General features: G+C 42.9%; 1 long non-coding RNA gene across 1 annotated transcript in view; it reads right to left on the reverse strand.

The window, feature by feature from the left end:
* Positions 1–16,641, reverse strand: part of LOC124589793 — a 153,132-nt gene that overhangs the window by 63,823 nt on the left and 72,668 nt on the right. The window contains exon 2 of the long non-coding RNA XR_006976269.1: positions 10,587–10,629. This is a non-coding gene — a long non-coding RNA (uncharacterized LOC124589793). The remainder of the gene's footprint in view (positions 1–10,586; positions 10,630–16,641) is intronic.

Below are 16,641 nucleotides of genomic sequence, written 5' to 3' on the forward strand. Positions count from 1 at the left end.
GTCCAATGAATACCCGTTTATCATCTGCGTTTCTTCTTGGTGTAGCAATTTTAATGGCCAGTAGCGTACTACTAGTGGCTAATTCGAACGATGTTAGGATTCGAACTGGGTACCCACGATTCGCAGCTCGCATTAACGGTGTCGGATGGAGACAATTAAACTACAACGCTAGCACGAGAGTGACAAAAACTATAATATGTACAGCGACTTAGTAATCGCGTGTTGTACAAAAAGTGAAAACACTAGTAAATTCTATGCAATGATATTTTTCTCTTTAAAAAATAAATTGATAATCCGTAGAACTGATGACTAATGAAACTACGGTGGAGGAGCTTGTTTAGTTTTTTTTTTTAATTTTAGTTGAGAAATTGACTTTAGGCAATTTTGGACAGATCCTCATCATGCCGGATTTTATGTTGCTAGGACGTTATGTATGTGTTCTTTACACGTTTATCTTATATTTATGTTTGTATATTTATATACATGTTAATCGTAGATTTTAGGCAACTTTTTAGTTCAGACACAATTATGGCATATTTACACCGCTTGTCAGTGCGATCCTCGAAATGTAGTCCTTCTTTTTTCTAGACTTCCATTCTACATTAAGACCACGAACCCCATCGGGTGGAGTATTTTGGACAAGAACTGTTATTCAGGTTTGCGATAGAAAGAAACTGCTTCCAACATTTCCGTTACTGGGGTGGCTCTAACATTTGCTTTAAAAAAAGAAGTACCGTCCGTGGGGGAAAACGGGGCCAGTCTGAGTAAACGGTGCCGGGCTTATCGTGTTTGTGTCGTGATAGAGGCGACAGGCGGTGTTTGAGCGGGCTATCGGGGCACGCCGTGGACCTGCCCGGCCCAAAGCGGCTCTGTGGCCGCGCCATGTTGACGTGTCTCTGGAACCGTCTTTGAAGGCACCAAGTGCAGGACACACTGCCACGATACTAACGTAAAACGTCATTCCGATTTCCTCCACTCCAACCATAATTGGGATAAGAGGCGAACACTAACAGAATGAGTTAAGCATGTCCTGTAACGTGCCGCGCTACACTCTAAACGATGATAGAACAGGGTGGCTAGATCGAAAAGTACTGTTCGATCTCGATGTCCGCTTGTATCATTTTAAAAGTTGTCACTACCAGGACAAGAGACAACTTCACACTGTACGTCCGTGGTTCAGATGGCTCTAAGCACTACCGGACTTAACATCTGAGGTCATCAGTCCCCTAGAACTTAGAACTACTTAAACCTAACTAACCTAAGGACATCACACACATCCATGCCCGAGGTAGGACTCGAACCTGCGACCGCAGCAGCAGCGCTGTTCCGGACTGAAGCGCCTAGAACCGCTCGGTCACACCGGCCGGCTCTACGTCCGTCTCTAACGACACTTGCCTCACAGGACAACAAGCATCAGACGCAGGCTACACATGATTCGTCGGTGATTATAAATAAACTTTCGGTGTTTAAGCCAGTGTAGACGAGAAATTATTCCTTTATAGTAATGATGTGCAGACTGTGCACCGCATAATCTGTGTTCTTAATAATGTTAGTGTCGCGACTGGCCGTTAGGCGACGGTACTGGTACGGCGACGTAGGGGTTGAATACAAAAATCTGTGGGAATTACGGTTGCAGACAGCCAACATGGATGTGGACAGCCAACATGGATGTGGACAAGGAGAGCAGGGCTTTACTCGTAAAGCAACTTTATCAAAACAACAATAGTACTGGTGCTGCTGTTTTGTGAATATCGAAGCCTTAAAGCGATACGGAGAAGTCCTCTTTCCGCATCAGGGGATAACAACATGATTCGGAACTTCGAATTAACTGGCGATTTGGGGACTGCTTCCGGGTGAGGCTGATGCCCAATCGCCACAAATTGTTCAAGAACTTGCCGTGGCCGAGAATGCTTCAGGCATTGCAGGAGGTGTGTCATGACAGCTGAACATTCCACGGTCCACCGTTCGAACAGTGCTGCGAAGAGTTGTGAAATGGTATCTCTAGTGCACTTACAGCCTGTCGTGGATGAAGATGACCGTTACACTGCGCAACCTTTGTGTGTGAAATCTTACGGGACTTAATTGCTAAGGTCATGAGTCTCTAGCAAATGGTTCAAATGGCTCTGAGCACTATGGGATTTAACATCTATGGTCATCAGTCCCCTAGAACTTAGAACTGCTTAAACGAAACTAACCTAAGGACAGCACACAACAGCCAGTCATCACAAGGCAGAGAAAATCCCTGACCCCGCCGGGAATCGAACCCGGGAACCCGGGAGAGGGAAGCGAGTCCCTAGCAACCTTTGTAAAACGGAACATAAACATGATACGCACCTAACAAATATTATTTTTTCACGTGGAAATTAAAATGTATTTCTTTCAGTGGTTTATTCGTTATTTCTCTTCCGCACGCCCTTCACAACTTTTCCACGAAGTTTCATTGTTGTCCTATGGTAACTCGTTTTAATTGGGAGCCCACACAGGTAGCGAATGTTTCATAATAACCACCTTGTATGTCAAAACGAATGATAATATTATTACACTCCGTCTTCAGGCAACAAGTGGCCCATCGGGACCATTCGACCGCCACGTCGTCATCAACTGAGGATAAAGGAAGGAGGGGCGTGTGGTCATCGCACCGGTCTCCCAGTCGTTATGATGGTTTTCTCTGACCGGAGCCGCTACTACGCAGTCGACTATTTCCTCAATTGGCATCACAAGGCTGAGTGCAACCCGAAAGAATGGCAACAGTGCATGGCGGCCCGGATGGTCACCCACCCAAGTGCCGGCCACGCCCGAAAGCGCTTAACTTCGTTGATTTGACGAGAACCGATGTATCCACTGCGCCATGGCCGTTGCCTAATATTATTAGACTGTTAGAGTTAAAAACAGTACTCCAAGAATTCATGAATACTATTCATGCTCCGAGATAGTACCCACCATGCTACTTCGATGTATTTCAGCAGTTCACTAGTTCTGAGATCACTTTCAAGACAACTGCAAAGCGACCTTGACTAAAAGCCCTCTTTACTCGACATGCCTATTCAACATGTAAAATTCAAATCCGATTTCCGCAAGCAGTATTGCTTAAGAAGTTCATGATTCGATTTGATTTCTCTCGGCCATGTACGTGATCTATGCTGCTTACTTTAGCGATATTGTATAGCGGTATCATTATATTTCCCGTCGGAGGTTCCAGTCCTCCCTCCGGCATGGGTGTGTGGTGTCCTTAGAGTAAGTAAAATGGCTCTGAGCACTATGGGACTTAACATCTATGGTCATCAGTCCCCTAGAACTTAGAACTACTTAAATCTAACTAACCTAAGGAAAGCACACAACACCCAGCCATCACGAGGCAGAGAAAATCCCTGACCCCGCCGGGAAGCGAACCCGGGAACCCGGGCGTGGGAAGCGAGAACGCTACCGCACGACCACGAGATGCGGGCTCCTTAGAATAAGTAAGTTTAAGTTAGATTAAGTAGTGTGTAAGTCTAGGGACCGATGAGCTCAGACGTTTGGTGGCATAGAACCTTACCATAAATTCAAATTCAAATTAAAAAAATAATTATAACGTGTTACTAGAACACTACTTGTCAGGTTCACAACAGGTATAATTACATTTTATATTTTGAATCCACTTGGCTCCACGCTATTAAACTTGAATTCATTGGTGAACACTGGACAAATAAATGGAACTAAACTATGTTACAAAAATTCTTCTGTGTATGTCTGTTAAATATGGAAGCTCACATATAAATTTCAGGCTAATGTAGTGCGTTTATATTCAGGGAGTTTTCAGTTACATGCTTAATCTGAGTATTTTACGATCCTGAGTAAGCAGTAATGCACTTAAAGAAAAAAATCGCGAATCAAAAATCAGTTAACGTAGAGTAACAAAATTTCGGGAATACATTTGTCTGGGTAATATATTTAAGTGATGAACACTACAAGAGCACGCGTTAATGTAAGCGCAAGATAAGCTATTGCACATGTGCAATACTGGAACGTTAATAACCGATGTAGCCGTGAGAATGTTGAATGAAAGCATGCAAACGTGAATGCACTGTGTTGTACATGTGTGGGATGTCAATTTGTTGGAGAGCGTTCCATGTATTTTGCATCGGCTCGGTAAATACAAGTACGGTTAATGCTGTTTATTGTCAATGACGCTGGAATAGACGTCCGATGATGCCCCATACGTGCACGACTGGTAGCAGATCTGGCGATCGAGCAGGGCAAGGCAACATGTCAACACTCCGTAGAGCATACTGGGTTACAACAGCGGTATGTGGGCGAGCGTTATCCTATTGGGAAACACACCCTGGAATTCTGTTTGTGAATGGCAGCACAGTAGGTCTAATCACGAGACTGAAATACAAATTTGCAGTTAGGATGCGTGGGATAACCACGAGAGTGCTTCTCCTGTCGTACGAAATCGCACTCCAGACCATAACACCAGGTGTATTGTATTGTATTGTATGTTAACCGGGGACCTAGAAACGACGGAGAGGCTCCGTCCCCGCTGCAGCCGCAGTGATCCGCAACCCCACGACGACTACCGCAGTTGACTTCACCCCTCCGCCGCCCCACACCGAACCCAGGGTTATTGTGTGGTTCGGCCCCAGGTGGAACCCCCCCCCCCCCCCCCGCACCAGGGAACGTCTCACACCAGACGAGTGTAACTCCTATGTTTGCGTGGTAGAGTAATGGTCGTGTACGCGTACGTGGAGAACTTGTTGGCGCAGCAATCGCCGACATAGAGTAACTGAGGCGGAATAAGGGGAACCAGCCCGCATTTGCCGAGGCAGATGGAAAACCGCCTAAAAGCCATCCACAGACTGGCCAGTTCACCGGACCTCGACACAGATCCGCCGGGCGCGTTCGTGCCGGGGACCAGGCGTTCCTACCCGCCCGGAAAACACCAGGTGTAGGTCCAGTTTTCTAGCACACAGACAGGTTGGTCCTTTCTAACCAACATACGGCCATCACTGACACGGAAGCAGGATCAGCTTTCATCAGAAAACACAACAGATGCCCACCCTGCTCTCCAATATGCTCTCGCTTGACACCACTGAAGTCTCAAATGGTTGTCGTTTGGGGTCAGTGGAGCACGGTATAGGACGTCTGGCTCGGAGCTGTCCTTGAAGTAACCGATTTGTAACATTCTGTTGTGTCACAGTGGCGCCAACTGCTGCTCAAATTGCTGCTCCAGATGCAGTAAAATGAGCAAGAGCCATACACCGAACGCGATGGTCTTCCCTCTCGCTAGTGCCACGTGGCCGTCTGGAGCCCGGTCTTCTTCCGACTGTTCATTTTCGTGACCACCGCTGCCAGCAACCACGTACAGTGTCTACATTCCTGACAAGTCTTTCCGCAATATTGCAGAAGGAACATCCAGTTTCTTGTAGCTCTATTACACGACCTCTTTCAAACTCAGTGAGTATTGATAAAGGCGTCATTGTCGCATTAACGGCATTCTTGTCTAACCACGTACAATCTCAAAGGTAACCATTACAGCGTGTATTCAAGACAAACCCGATTTACAACCTCATAGTGGCGGTATTAGCGCTACTCTTATTCAACTGGCGTAAGCCGACTTTCGTTTATGTCGCACAACTGCTTCTTGGTGTTGTGATTTTTTTCCGTCAGTGTATGAACATAGTGCTGCTGCTGTATGTCTGTGCGTGTGCGTGTGCGTGTGTGTGTGTGTGTGTGTGTGTGTGTGTGTGTGTGTGTGTGTGTATGTGTGTTGTCGTCGAGCCTGTGGCCTTTCCGGGCGAAATCCAATGTTCCGTAGTTCAAATCCCAGACCAGCACACTGATTTACTACCAGGAAGTTTCATGTTAGTGCACACTCAACTGCTGAGTGACGAACTAATTCCGGGCACTTGTAGTATAAGACTTTTCATTGGATCACTCACTTGTCTTTTGTTCGGTAAAAATTTTGTAATTTATATCAGACTTACTTCCGTAAGAGCTAGAGACTTCGAACTTTCAACATAGCTCAGAACTGGATGACAAAGAAATGTTAACTCTCTTTCTTGTATGGTGCGCGGCGGAGTGCACTTTGTGTACCACATCTATTGCCCCCTTTTCCCACTCCACTTGCAAGTGTTTCGGGGTAAGAATGGCTTGTGGCGGAGGATACTTCGTGTACCATTTCTGTTTCCCGATTTTCCCATTCCACTAGTGAATGTTTCACGATAAGTCAACATGTGAGCTCAGTTCTCTCTAATTTTTACCTCCGACGTCTTTTCGTGAGCTAATCATTGAAGGAAGCAGTATAATGATTCAATGAGGTGAAGAGAAACTGAAATAATCCTGAAATTTACCACATGTAATGTTATCAAAATGTAAAATTTTGGAATCGTAAATTGCTGCCTCTCCCACCTGCATCTCACAGTTGACTGTGGAAACGCGCGTCGGCGACAGGTGCCGACAGAGGTCACAAGGGGATCCCGTGAAACCAATGATGCGCGCTCGCTGAGCTGCACCTGCACCTTCAGCGGCTGCGACTACGAGCGCCCTCTGCCGCTGTGTTACAGGATCGCCGTCGACTGCTACACGGCCCAGTCTGAGCCGCAGTCTCTGACAGTCTTCAGTCCTAGTCAGCCGTCGACAATTTTCTCATACATTAGTAGCGAGAACCTCACAGTGCTCGACGCTCTTTAGTTTGCATCTTGTAATAACTGTATTTTATTGTTGTTTGATCTTTTGTAAAGTTTCTTCACAATGCTTGGAGAAAGCTGGAAGTTAAGTAAAACTTCTGTTTACTGCATTTATATGTTCACTAATCGTTTCTGCTCCTGTCCAACTTCCCTTCACGAGACACAAATCGATTGAAAACTTTAACTCACACAAGACTTAAAAGCAGAAAGTAATTGTTGAAATATTTTTTTTTAATGACACGTTTTCAATGGCTCTGAGCACTATGGGACCCAACATCTGAGGTCCTCAGTCCCCTAGACTTAGAACTACTTAAACCTAACGACATCACACACATCTATGCTCGAGGCAGGACTCGAACCTGCGACCGTAGCGGCAGCGCGGCTCCGGACTGAAGCGCCTAGAACCGCTCGGCTACAGCGGCCGGCTGACACGTTTTTAAAACGGATGAAAAGGTATAAAATAATTTCTGCTAACCCTATACACATTTTAAGTCCATATGGACAGTCCTGAAAATTTATGCTTGTGAATTTTTAGTAGCTATGACAGTACTTGCGGAATTTAAAACGAAAACATGGGACACATGCATTACATAATCGATGCATGAATGGTGTTCCTTCTTACTATCGTCTGTTGCATGCGCCCCATGTTTTTCATAGTTATTAAAAATTCACCACCACAAATTTTTAAGACTATCTACATGGGTAGGAATGTATATGGGGCAAAGAGAAATTAATTTGTTCTTTTTAGTCTGTTTTGGGAACGTGTTTTAGTGAAACGTCTTCCATTTCAACAACTATCATTAATAAAAGCAATAAATTCCTTGAAAGAGATTGCTATTATTATGAATTTTAGCAAATAATACGCATTGCTTAAAGCATAACAATTTACAGAGTAAGTATACTGATGAGCTAAAAGATTATGGGATCTTCCCACCACGTGACTGAATACAGCCTGGTGGCGATGTGGGCACGTGACACGGTAAGGGAGTTGCATAAGCAGAGCAGAGACAAATGGGTGATCATTAAGTAGGTGGCAGTGTGGTGGTCGTACATTCCTCATCACAGAATTTGGAGATCGAAAGCTTGCTTACTCTGTATAGCCGGATCGACATCCACAAACTACCGGCCATTAATTGATGTGAATTGCATTACCTGTGCTTAGACATCTGATGTCACATACCTCCGTAAACCTACCAAGGACTTGAATCCACGCGCTGCTGTACTACGTTCCAAAGGTGGACAAACACGCTGTTAGATAGTTGGTTTCGGCTCGTCACAGGATGTGTATTAGTTTATGAAGATAAGGGTTTTAACTGGAAGTTCACTGACGGAACAAATAGTCGGAAAACCAAAAAATAATTTGTGTGTAGTAATGAAATTTCGGGAGTACATTTGTCTTGGTAACATTTAAGTAATTAACATTCCAAGGTCACAGGCTAATGTAAGCTTGAGATGAGCCATTGCAAATGTGAAATGATGATTACGTCAATAATCGCCAGAATGTTGAATGCAAGCATACAAACGTGCATGCATTGTGTTGTAGAGATGCCGGATGTCAGTTTGTGGGCTCGAATTCTAAGCCTGTTGCACTTCGTCGATCAGTACAGGAACGTTAATGCTGTTTATTGCGGATGGCGCTGGAGTTGTCACTCAATGGTGCCCCATATGTGCTCGACTGGAAAGAGATCTGGTGACAGCTCAGGCCAAGGCAACATGTCAGCATTCTGCAGACCATGTTTGCTTACAACAACGGTGTGTGGGCGAGCGTTATCCTGTTGGAAAATTCAAAAGCTGTTCATGAATGGCAGCATAACGGGTGGAATCAGCGGCCTGACGTACAAATTTGCAGTTACGGTGCGTGGGATAATCACGAGAGTGCTCCTACAATTATACGAAATCGCACCCCAGACCTTAACTCCAGGTGTAGGTCCAGTGTTTCTAGCACGCAGATGGTTTGGTTGCAGGCCCTCCACAGTCCTTCTACAACACACTGCCATTATTGGCACGCGAGGCAGAACCTTCTTTCATCAGAGAATGCAACAGACCTCCACCCTGCCCTCCACTGAGCTCTTGCTTGGCATTAATGCAATCGCAAATGGCAGTGGTTTGGAGTCAGTGAAATGCACGCTATGGGGCTCCTGGCTCGGAGCTGTCCTTGGAGTAGCCGGTTTGTAACGGTTCGTCGTGTCACTGGAGTGGCAACTGCTGCTCCTAGTACTGCTGCGGACGCAGTACGATGCGCCAGAGCCATACGCCCAACACGATGGTCTTCCCTTTTGATAACACCACGTGTCCATCCGGAGCCCGGTCTTCTTGCGACCTACATTCTCGCGATCACCGCTGCCCGCAATCATGTACAGTGGCTACACTCCTGCCAAGTCTTTCTGCAGTGCCGCAGAAGAAACACTCAGCTTCTCGTAACCTGCTATACGACCTCATTCAAACTCAGTGCGCTGTTGATAATAGTGCCTTTCCGCATTAAAGGCATTCTTGACTAACATCAATTCACTGCGCCCAATCTCAAAGGTCATTAACGCACACGAACGTTACGGTGTGTATTTAAAGTGAACCTGGTTTGCATCGTTATAATGGCGCTACTGAATCCTCTCTCATGTAACTGGCGCGAATTTTGAATAGAAATCATTTTTCAGACGTACAAACACACCTACCAACTTCCATCTATGTTGCACAACTCCTGCTTGCTGTTGCAATCTTTTTGGCCATTGCATTATAAACAGTTATACTACAATCCATTATCGCTCCTGTATAAATTATGGATCTACAAGAAGCCAAAAAATAGTTACCTTATGAAATTTGTGCCTTCTTCAAACACCACACCGTGCCTAACAATTCGCTAAATAACACAGATGTAAATAGCACTGTGCGTTATTTTGATTCACGCAATGAGTTAGGAAACTCTCTCAAAGGAATTCACTTTTTTGTTTGTACTTTCAATGTGGGCACAGACGAATTCTGGATGGTGACCGCAAAGAGATTGTATTCCAAGAATTTTAGGTTCTGTGCTAATAATTTGTTGCTACATTTGACTTAGAATGTTAAAATGTATTCATTTTCGTGCTTTTTTAAGTTTCATTACATTTTTTCTCGCATTCCTTTCAAACTAAGACTACAAAAATGCCTTTAACAATGTTTTGACCCGTTATATCGTCGGGAGAAAACGGAGTAAAATAAAGACATGTTGGAAATATTGTAATTGCTTGAACGACAAGTATTGTTAACGTGAATTGCTCAATTTTTATTTTATCAAATCAGTGTTGTTTTGAAGGTAGTAAAAATAAAATAAATAATATGGAAAAGTTCTATACTTGAACAAAAGAAAGACTGATTATTAAAGTTTTTTACGTCTCATTGTAAACAAAATTATAGCTGGAAGAATATTTTTGTTTCATCGACTAGGTAGATTTTACTTAAAACCATTGTATTATTTCTTCTACCTATCAATTAATAATTATGAAGGGGACAGAATTCTATTATCAAGAAAATGTCTGACTTAACAAGACCTAACACTGTTCAGTGCCAATGAAAACATTCGGAAGAAGAAGATGTTCAATGATGATTACAGCGATGAAGTTAGCCGAGGAACTTAAGGCAGTGGGTAGAGATTTGCATTAATTACTGCCCTGCGAGAGTTCCATCCTGGGTCTAGATGTAGCTTGTTTATGCCTTCTAAGTTTAGACTACGTAATGTAGTATCTGGTTTCTTAATCGGTCTACATCAGTTACAGCTGCTCTTCTACAAAACACTTGTAATTATTTAAAATAACACAGAAATGAAACTGCAATTGTTTTTATGACTCTACTTTTGAAGACTTATTTCGCATTTCGTCGTTTATTCTTTTCTCTAGCACTCACAACACTCCTCTCCAAGGTCTCCAGTCCATTGGCAACATTGCTTACCTTTTCTTCAGTTATACCGCGGAATGCATGGATGGATGCAGCGCTGGAAAAAAAAGGAAAGAGTAAGCGTTTAAAAGCAAAATACACCTTTAAAAATGAGACAGTAAGGTCTATTGTATTAAAATTTCTGTATTAGTATTAGAAAACGGGACAAGTGCGGATAGAATTCGCGCTCTGCGGGTTCTGTACAAACTTGAAGTCTGTAGATAGTTCATGCATGGGTTTTCATGAGTGGCATTGCGTAATGAATATTTTTTTACACCAACAAGGGAACAGAGAACTTATTATTTGATACAGATTTCAGCTTAACACACCCACCCATTCGTGAGCATGACAATAAAGTAATTCCGTTTTCTCCCATTGACGTAGTGAACCTTAAATCCTGGAAGTCTTTTGTAGAAGACGTACTGTATTTTCTGCATACTGATAAAGATGCCAGATACAATATCACAGAGTCTAAAATTAAGAAACAAGAAGAAAAAAGCACCTAGGCATGGAATCGAATTAGAGTGCTCTATACAAACCTCTGTCCACTGCCCTAACTGAACAAGAGAGCCGCACACCATTGAATGAAAATAGTTGTAAATGCGAACAGTGTGTTCCCAAATTGCCTTTTCTGAGTACCATTTTCTAACGGGAACATGCTCTGGACGAAATGTGTTGGATACAGTTTTGCACTATTTGCATGCGCGAGATTCGGTTTAGCCAGTATAGTGTATGAGGCAAGTCAAGAGCTGCGGAAGAATTTGAAGCAAATACAGATCGATTGCGAAAGTCTGTCTTTACATGCAAATTGATTTTCATTGCCTTTTGGAGGAAGGACTCAACTAAGGGAAAATCCATCGCTCACTGTTGTATTCAGGGTGCACTTCAGATGTAGGCAGTTGCTCCGGAAATCTGCTACTGGTCCAGTGCCCATTGTGCCAAGTGTCTGGAGCAGTGCGCCCGGCACGGTTGAGCTGCATATATTTTTTCGTACGTACGGCCATCTGTAAGCGGTGACAGGTTACATGCATCACGTAAGTGTCACCTCGGAGGGCGTTCACTCACCTGTATTTTTCTCTGCATCTGGCCGGCGACCAATGATCCCGTCGACATGACGCATGAGGTGCATTTTGAACAGCGGAGGGGGGGGGGGGGGGGGGGGGGGGGCTTGCAGAAGCACGCTGTCGCTGATACCAGCGGATGAGTTACACACCACCATTTGTGCAAACGACTCGAAAATTTCAGTCGGTTGGCCCAATTAAAAAAAAAGACAATTCTTCAGAGGAGAACAGCATATATGCTCTTTGACTGTTGCCGCAAATTTTAACGAACTGTATGTATTTTATAAGGCCGTCAAAAAAGACGTTGAAAGGTCTCCTCATGTGACGCATTTAACGTACGACCAACTTATTTTCTTGTTCCTGTCTTCAGTCCGAATTCTGTCTAAACCCTCCATGGTAGTACATCCTGCACAATTTCGTAATTTCTCCATACCTACTGCAACCTGGATCCGCTTGAACCTGCTTACTGTCATGTACCCTGTTTCCCTCTCAACAAATTGTACATCCCCTCACATTTCTCTTCGTTTCCGTATTAACCATTTTTTTATGTCTCAAGATGTATCCAAATTACCCTACCACTTCTTTCAGTCAATATGTGCCACAACTTTTCTTTTCTCCTCAGTTCCATTCATTACTCCTTCATTCGTTATGCGATCGGCTAACCTAATATTCGGCATTCTCCTCCAGCATGACATTTCGGAAGCATCTGTTCTCTTCTGATCCAAACTGTTTATCGTTGACGCCTCCCTTCCGAACAAGGCTTACGAAAGACTTTCTAACACTTCAATTTATATTAGAAGCTAACAAATTTTTATTCATCAGAAGCGCTTTTTTGCTATTGCAAATCTAGGTTTTACATGCCCTTTACATCGTATATCGGCAGTTCTTTGGTTACTCAAACAGAAAAACTCATCTTCCACTTTTAGTGTCGCGTGATTCGATTCAACTACATTCCAGACCCTTGTTTAATATTTATTGTTATTCAGCTTATAGCATGTCTTGTAAGACACTCTCCATTACGATGAATAGTTCTTATAAGTTATTTGTTGTCTCTAACACAATTACAGTTTCATCGACACATCTGCTGGGCCCGCATCTCGTGGTCGTGCGGTAGCGTTCTCGCTTCCCACGCCCGGGTTCCCGGGTTCGATTCCCGGCGGGGTCAGGGATTTTCTCTGCCTCGTGATGGCTGGGTGTTGTGTGCTGTCCTTAGGTTAGTTAGGTTTAAGTAGTTCTAAGTTCTAGGGGACTTATGACCACAGCAGTTGAGTCCCATAGTGCTCAGAGCCAGAGCCATCTGCTGGGTTTTGTTTTTTCCGTCTGAACTTTAATTCGTTTTACAAATTTCTCTAGGGTTTCTTTGGTTGCCTGCTCAGTCTAAAAATTGAAGTACGCAGTTGATAGGCTATAATCTTGTCTCAGTCCTTTTCAACTACTGTCTCCTTCTCTTGTCCACTGCAGTGTGATTACTGTGCAGGTTATACTCTGAAGAGCCAAAGAAACTGGTACACATGCCTAATATCGTGTAGGGCACCAGCGATCACGCAGAAGAGCCGCAACACGACGTGGCATGGATTCGGCTAATGTCTAAAGTAGTGCTGGAGGGGACTGACACCATGAATACTGCAGGACGGTCCATAAATCTGTAAGAGTACGAGCGGTTAGAGATCTCTTGTGAACAGCACGTTGAAAGGCATCCCACATACGCCCAGTGTTCATGTCTGTGGAGTTTGGTGGCCAAAGAAAGTGTTTAAACTCAGAAGAGTGTCCCTGGAACCATGCTGTAGTAATTGTGGACATGTGAGGTGTCGCATTGTCCTGCTGGAATTGCCCATATCCGTTGGAATGCACAATGGACACGAATGGATACAGGTTATCATACACGATGCTTACGTACGTGCCACCTGTCAGAGTCATATCTAGACGTATCAGGGGTCCCGTATCACTACAACTGCACACGCTCCACACCATTACAGAGCCTCTGCCAACTTGAACAGTCCCCTGCTGACGTCTAGCGTCCATGGATTCATGAGGTTGTCTCCATACCCGTACACGTCCATCTGCTCCATACATCCAACCAGGGAACGTGTTTCCAGTCATAACAGACCAATGTCGGTGTAGACGGGCCTAGGCGAGGCGTAAAGCTTTGTGTCGCGCAGTCATCAAGAGTATACGAATGGGCTTTCGGCTCCGAAAGCCCATATCGGTGATGTTTCGTTGAATGGTCCTCACGCTGACACTTGCTGATGGCCCAGGACTGAAATCTGAAGCATTTTGCGAAAGGGTTGCATTTCTGTCACGTTGATTGATTGTCTTCAGTCGCCATTGCTCCCGTTCTTGCAGAATCTTTTTCTGACCGCAGCGATGTCTACGATTTGATGTTTCACCGGATTCTTGATATTCAATGTACACTAGTGAAATGGTCGTATGGGAAAATCCTCACTTCATCGCTACCTCGGATATGCTGTGTCCCAATGCTCATGCGGCGATTATAACATCATGTTCAAACTTACATAGATTTTGATAACCTGTCATTGTAGCAGCAGTAACCGATCGAAGAACTGCGCCAGACGCTTGTTTTGTCATATAGGCGTTGCCGACAGCAACGTCGTATTCTCCCTTTTACATATCTATGCATTTGAATTCACATGCTTGTACCAGTTTCTTTGGCACCTGAGTGTATATAACCTTTCGTTACCTGCATCTGGTTCTCTGTTAGTTCGTTAGAGTGTTTTCCAGTCAATAACGTCAAATGACTTTTGCCCTAAATTCTGTATATGTAGGTTTGCCTCTTTTTTTCAATCTATTTCCTAAGATTGGTTTTAGGGTATTGCCTCCTGTGCTGCTGCATTACTCGTGAACACAATTTGGCAGCTTAAATGAAAACATTATTTCGTAGTAACTACATAAATGCAATAATGTTAAAAATTAACGACAGTAGGATAGCTGAATGTTGGCGAATTATATCAGGCGAATCTGAAGGAATTAGATTAAGAGTAAAAACGGTAGATAGGCGTTGCTGTACGCGAAGCAAAATAACTGATGAGGAGTGAAGTAGAGAGGATATAAAATGCAAACTGGCTATAGCAAGAAATGTGTTTCTGGGAAAGAGACATTTGATAAATCTAATATAAACATGTTATGAGTGTTAGGAACTCTTTTCTGAAAGTATTTATGTGGTGTGTAGTTTTGTGCGGAAGTGAAACATGGAGAATAAACAGTTCAGAAAGAAGGAGAATAGAAGATTCTGAAATGTGGCGCTACATAAGATTAGTGAAGATTAGATAGGTAGATGGAATAACTAAAATAAGATACTAAGTTGAATTGGGTAGATAAGTAAATTATGACACAAATGAACTAAAACAAGAGATCTGTGGACAGGACATGTTCTGAGGCATTACGAAATTGTGAGTTTGGTAATGGAGGGAAGCAGGTTCAGTGGATTGTTCCACTAGTTATGCAGAGACGAAGAGGCTTGCACAGGGCAGATTAACGTGGAGAGCTGCTTCAGACCTGTTTTCGGACTGAAGAGCTCAAAGATAACGTAACGATGTGTAAAGTAACCAAGTGTGTTAATAATCTCATACCTTATCTTTCTAGGTGATGGTATTAGATAGTGTGGTAGGCGAATCAGTAAGCTGTCTATATCGCCTAGTCGAAGTTAGACAGTGAGCTACAGGCACATTTACTGATTAAGGATTGAGCAATGCAGTTCGCACAGAACGATCCAATGAAGTAACAAATTAGAGGGAGGTGTGAATCTGCATTTTCTAAACACAAGGCACACAGCTGTACCATTTACATATTCGCTGTTCTTTAATTGAAAGCCGAGGGAAATATTTGTTTGTGCCCTTCAACGCTTAAAAAAAAAATCGTTCTATGTCTGCAGTCGTTATACATTGCTCCTGTAGGCCTATTATATCAACGACAAGTATGAAATAGTGGTATTTCAGACTTGAAAATTGCCCATACCCCATGCTCAGTTATTTACGTGCTTCTTCACACAATAGTTTATTTCATGTGTATTTTATCGTCTTCTGTGTGTTTGAAGTAGTATATCTTTACACTTTTGTTTGAAAACGAAAATGGCATAGAGAAAAGAGGACAACTGCCAGACAGCAAAAAAAAGCAATATCCTCATTTCTGAAACCAGTGGTAATTGCAACATATCAGCAGCGCTATGCGCCACCATCTATAACTGAAATCTGGAATGCTCCACCCGTTATTAGCTGATTCGAATCTTCTTCATGGAATGTATTTTGTATTTGTTATTAATTCACCTGGAAATAATACTTTATCTGATGAAATTTATTATTCGAGCTCTTCAGTAAATATTTGCTTCTGGTACCATGCAATTAAATTCTATATCCACCAATTAAGTTACTTTGTGAATCCTATGGACCATTCACTACATATACAGTACGCAGTCTACTAAACTACACATGCTACTAGTGATACCAAAAGAAACACTTAGTAAAGATGAAATAATGTACAGAAAAACTCAATTGGATTAGTTTAAAAGTTTCCTCTTCTTTTCTGTTAGATACATAATTGGCCATATGATAAAATATATTTATGACCACAATATGCACCCATTTTAGAACTATATTAAGCAGTGTTGCAGGCCATTGTTTCAATTGTTGTATTGCTTGTTGGCATCACTTTTATGAAAAATTTTTGGCATTGTTTGTGAGAAATAGTGATAGAGAAATTGCATTTTGAAGTTGCTGTTTCATTCCAAGACTACCAATTGTTTAAATTAGTTGTTGGGTAACCTGAACGATAAATTTCTTCCACTTAAAATTCTCATGAGTAACCTTCCAAAAAATTCAGATCATCATACCTTTTTTACTGGTTCCTTTTCACATTTTATTTGTAGTTTTTGCATTTCAGTTTTTCCTTTTCTTCAGTGTTAAGAGAAATACATAGGCAGAGAATCACAAGAAAATTAACTGAAACTATTGACAGTTTCTTCTATTAATATCTGTCTCATAGATTTAATTCCATGA

Source organism: Schistocerca americana, chromosome 2 (assembly GCF_021461395.2).
Source record: "Schistocerca americana isolate TAMUIC-IGC-003095 chromosome 2, iqSchAmer2.1, whole genome shotgun sequence".
NCBI classification, from domain to species: Eukaryota; Metazoa; Arthropoda; class Insecta; order Orthoptera; family Acrididae; genus Schistocerca; species Schistocerca americana.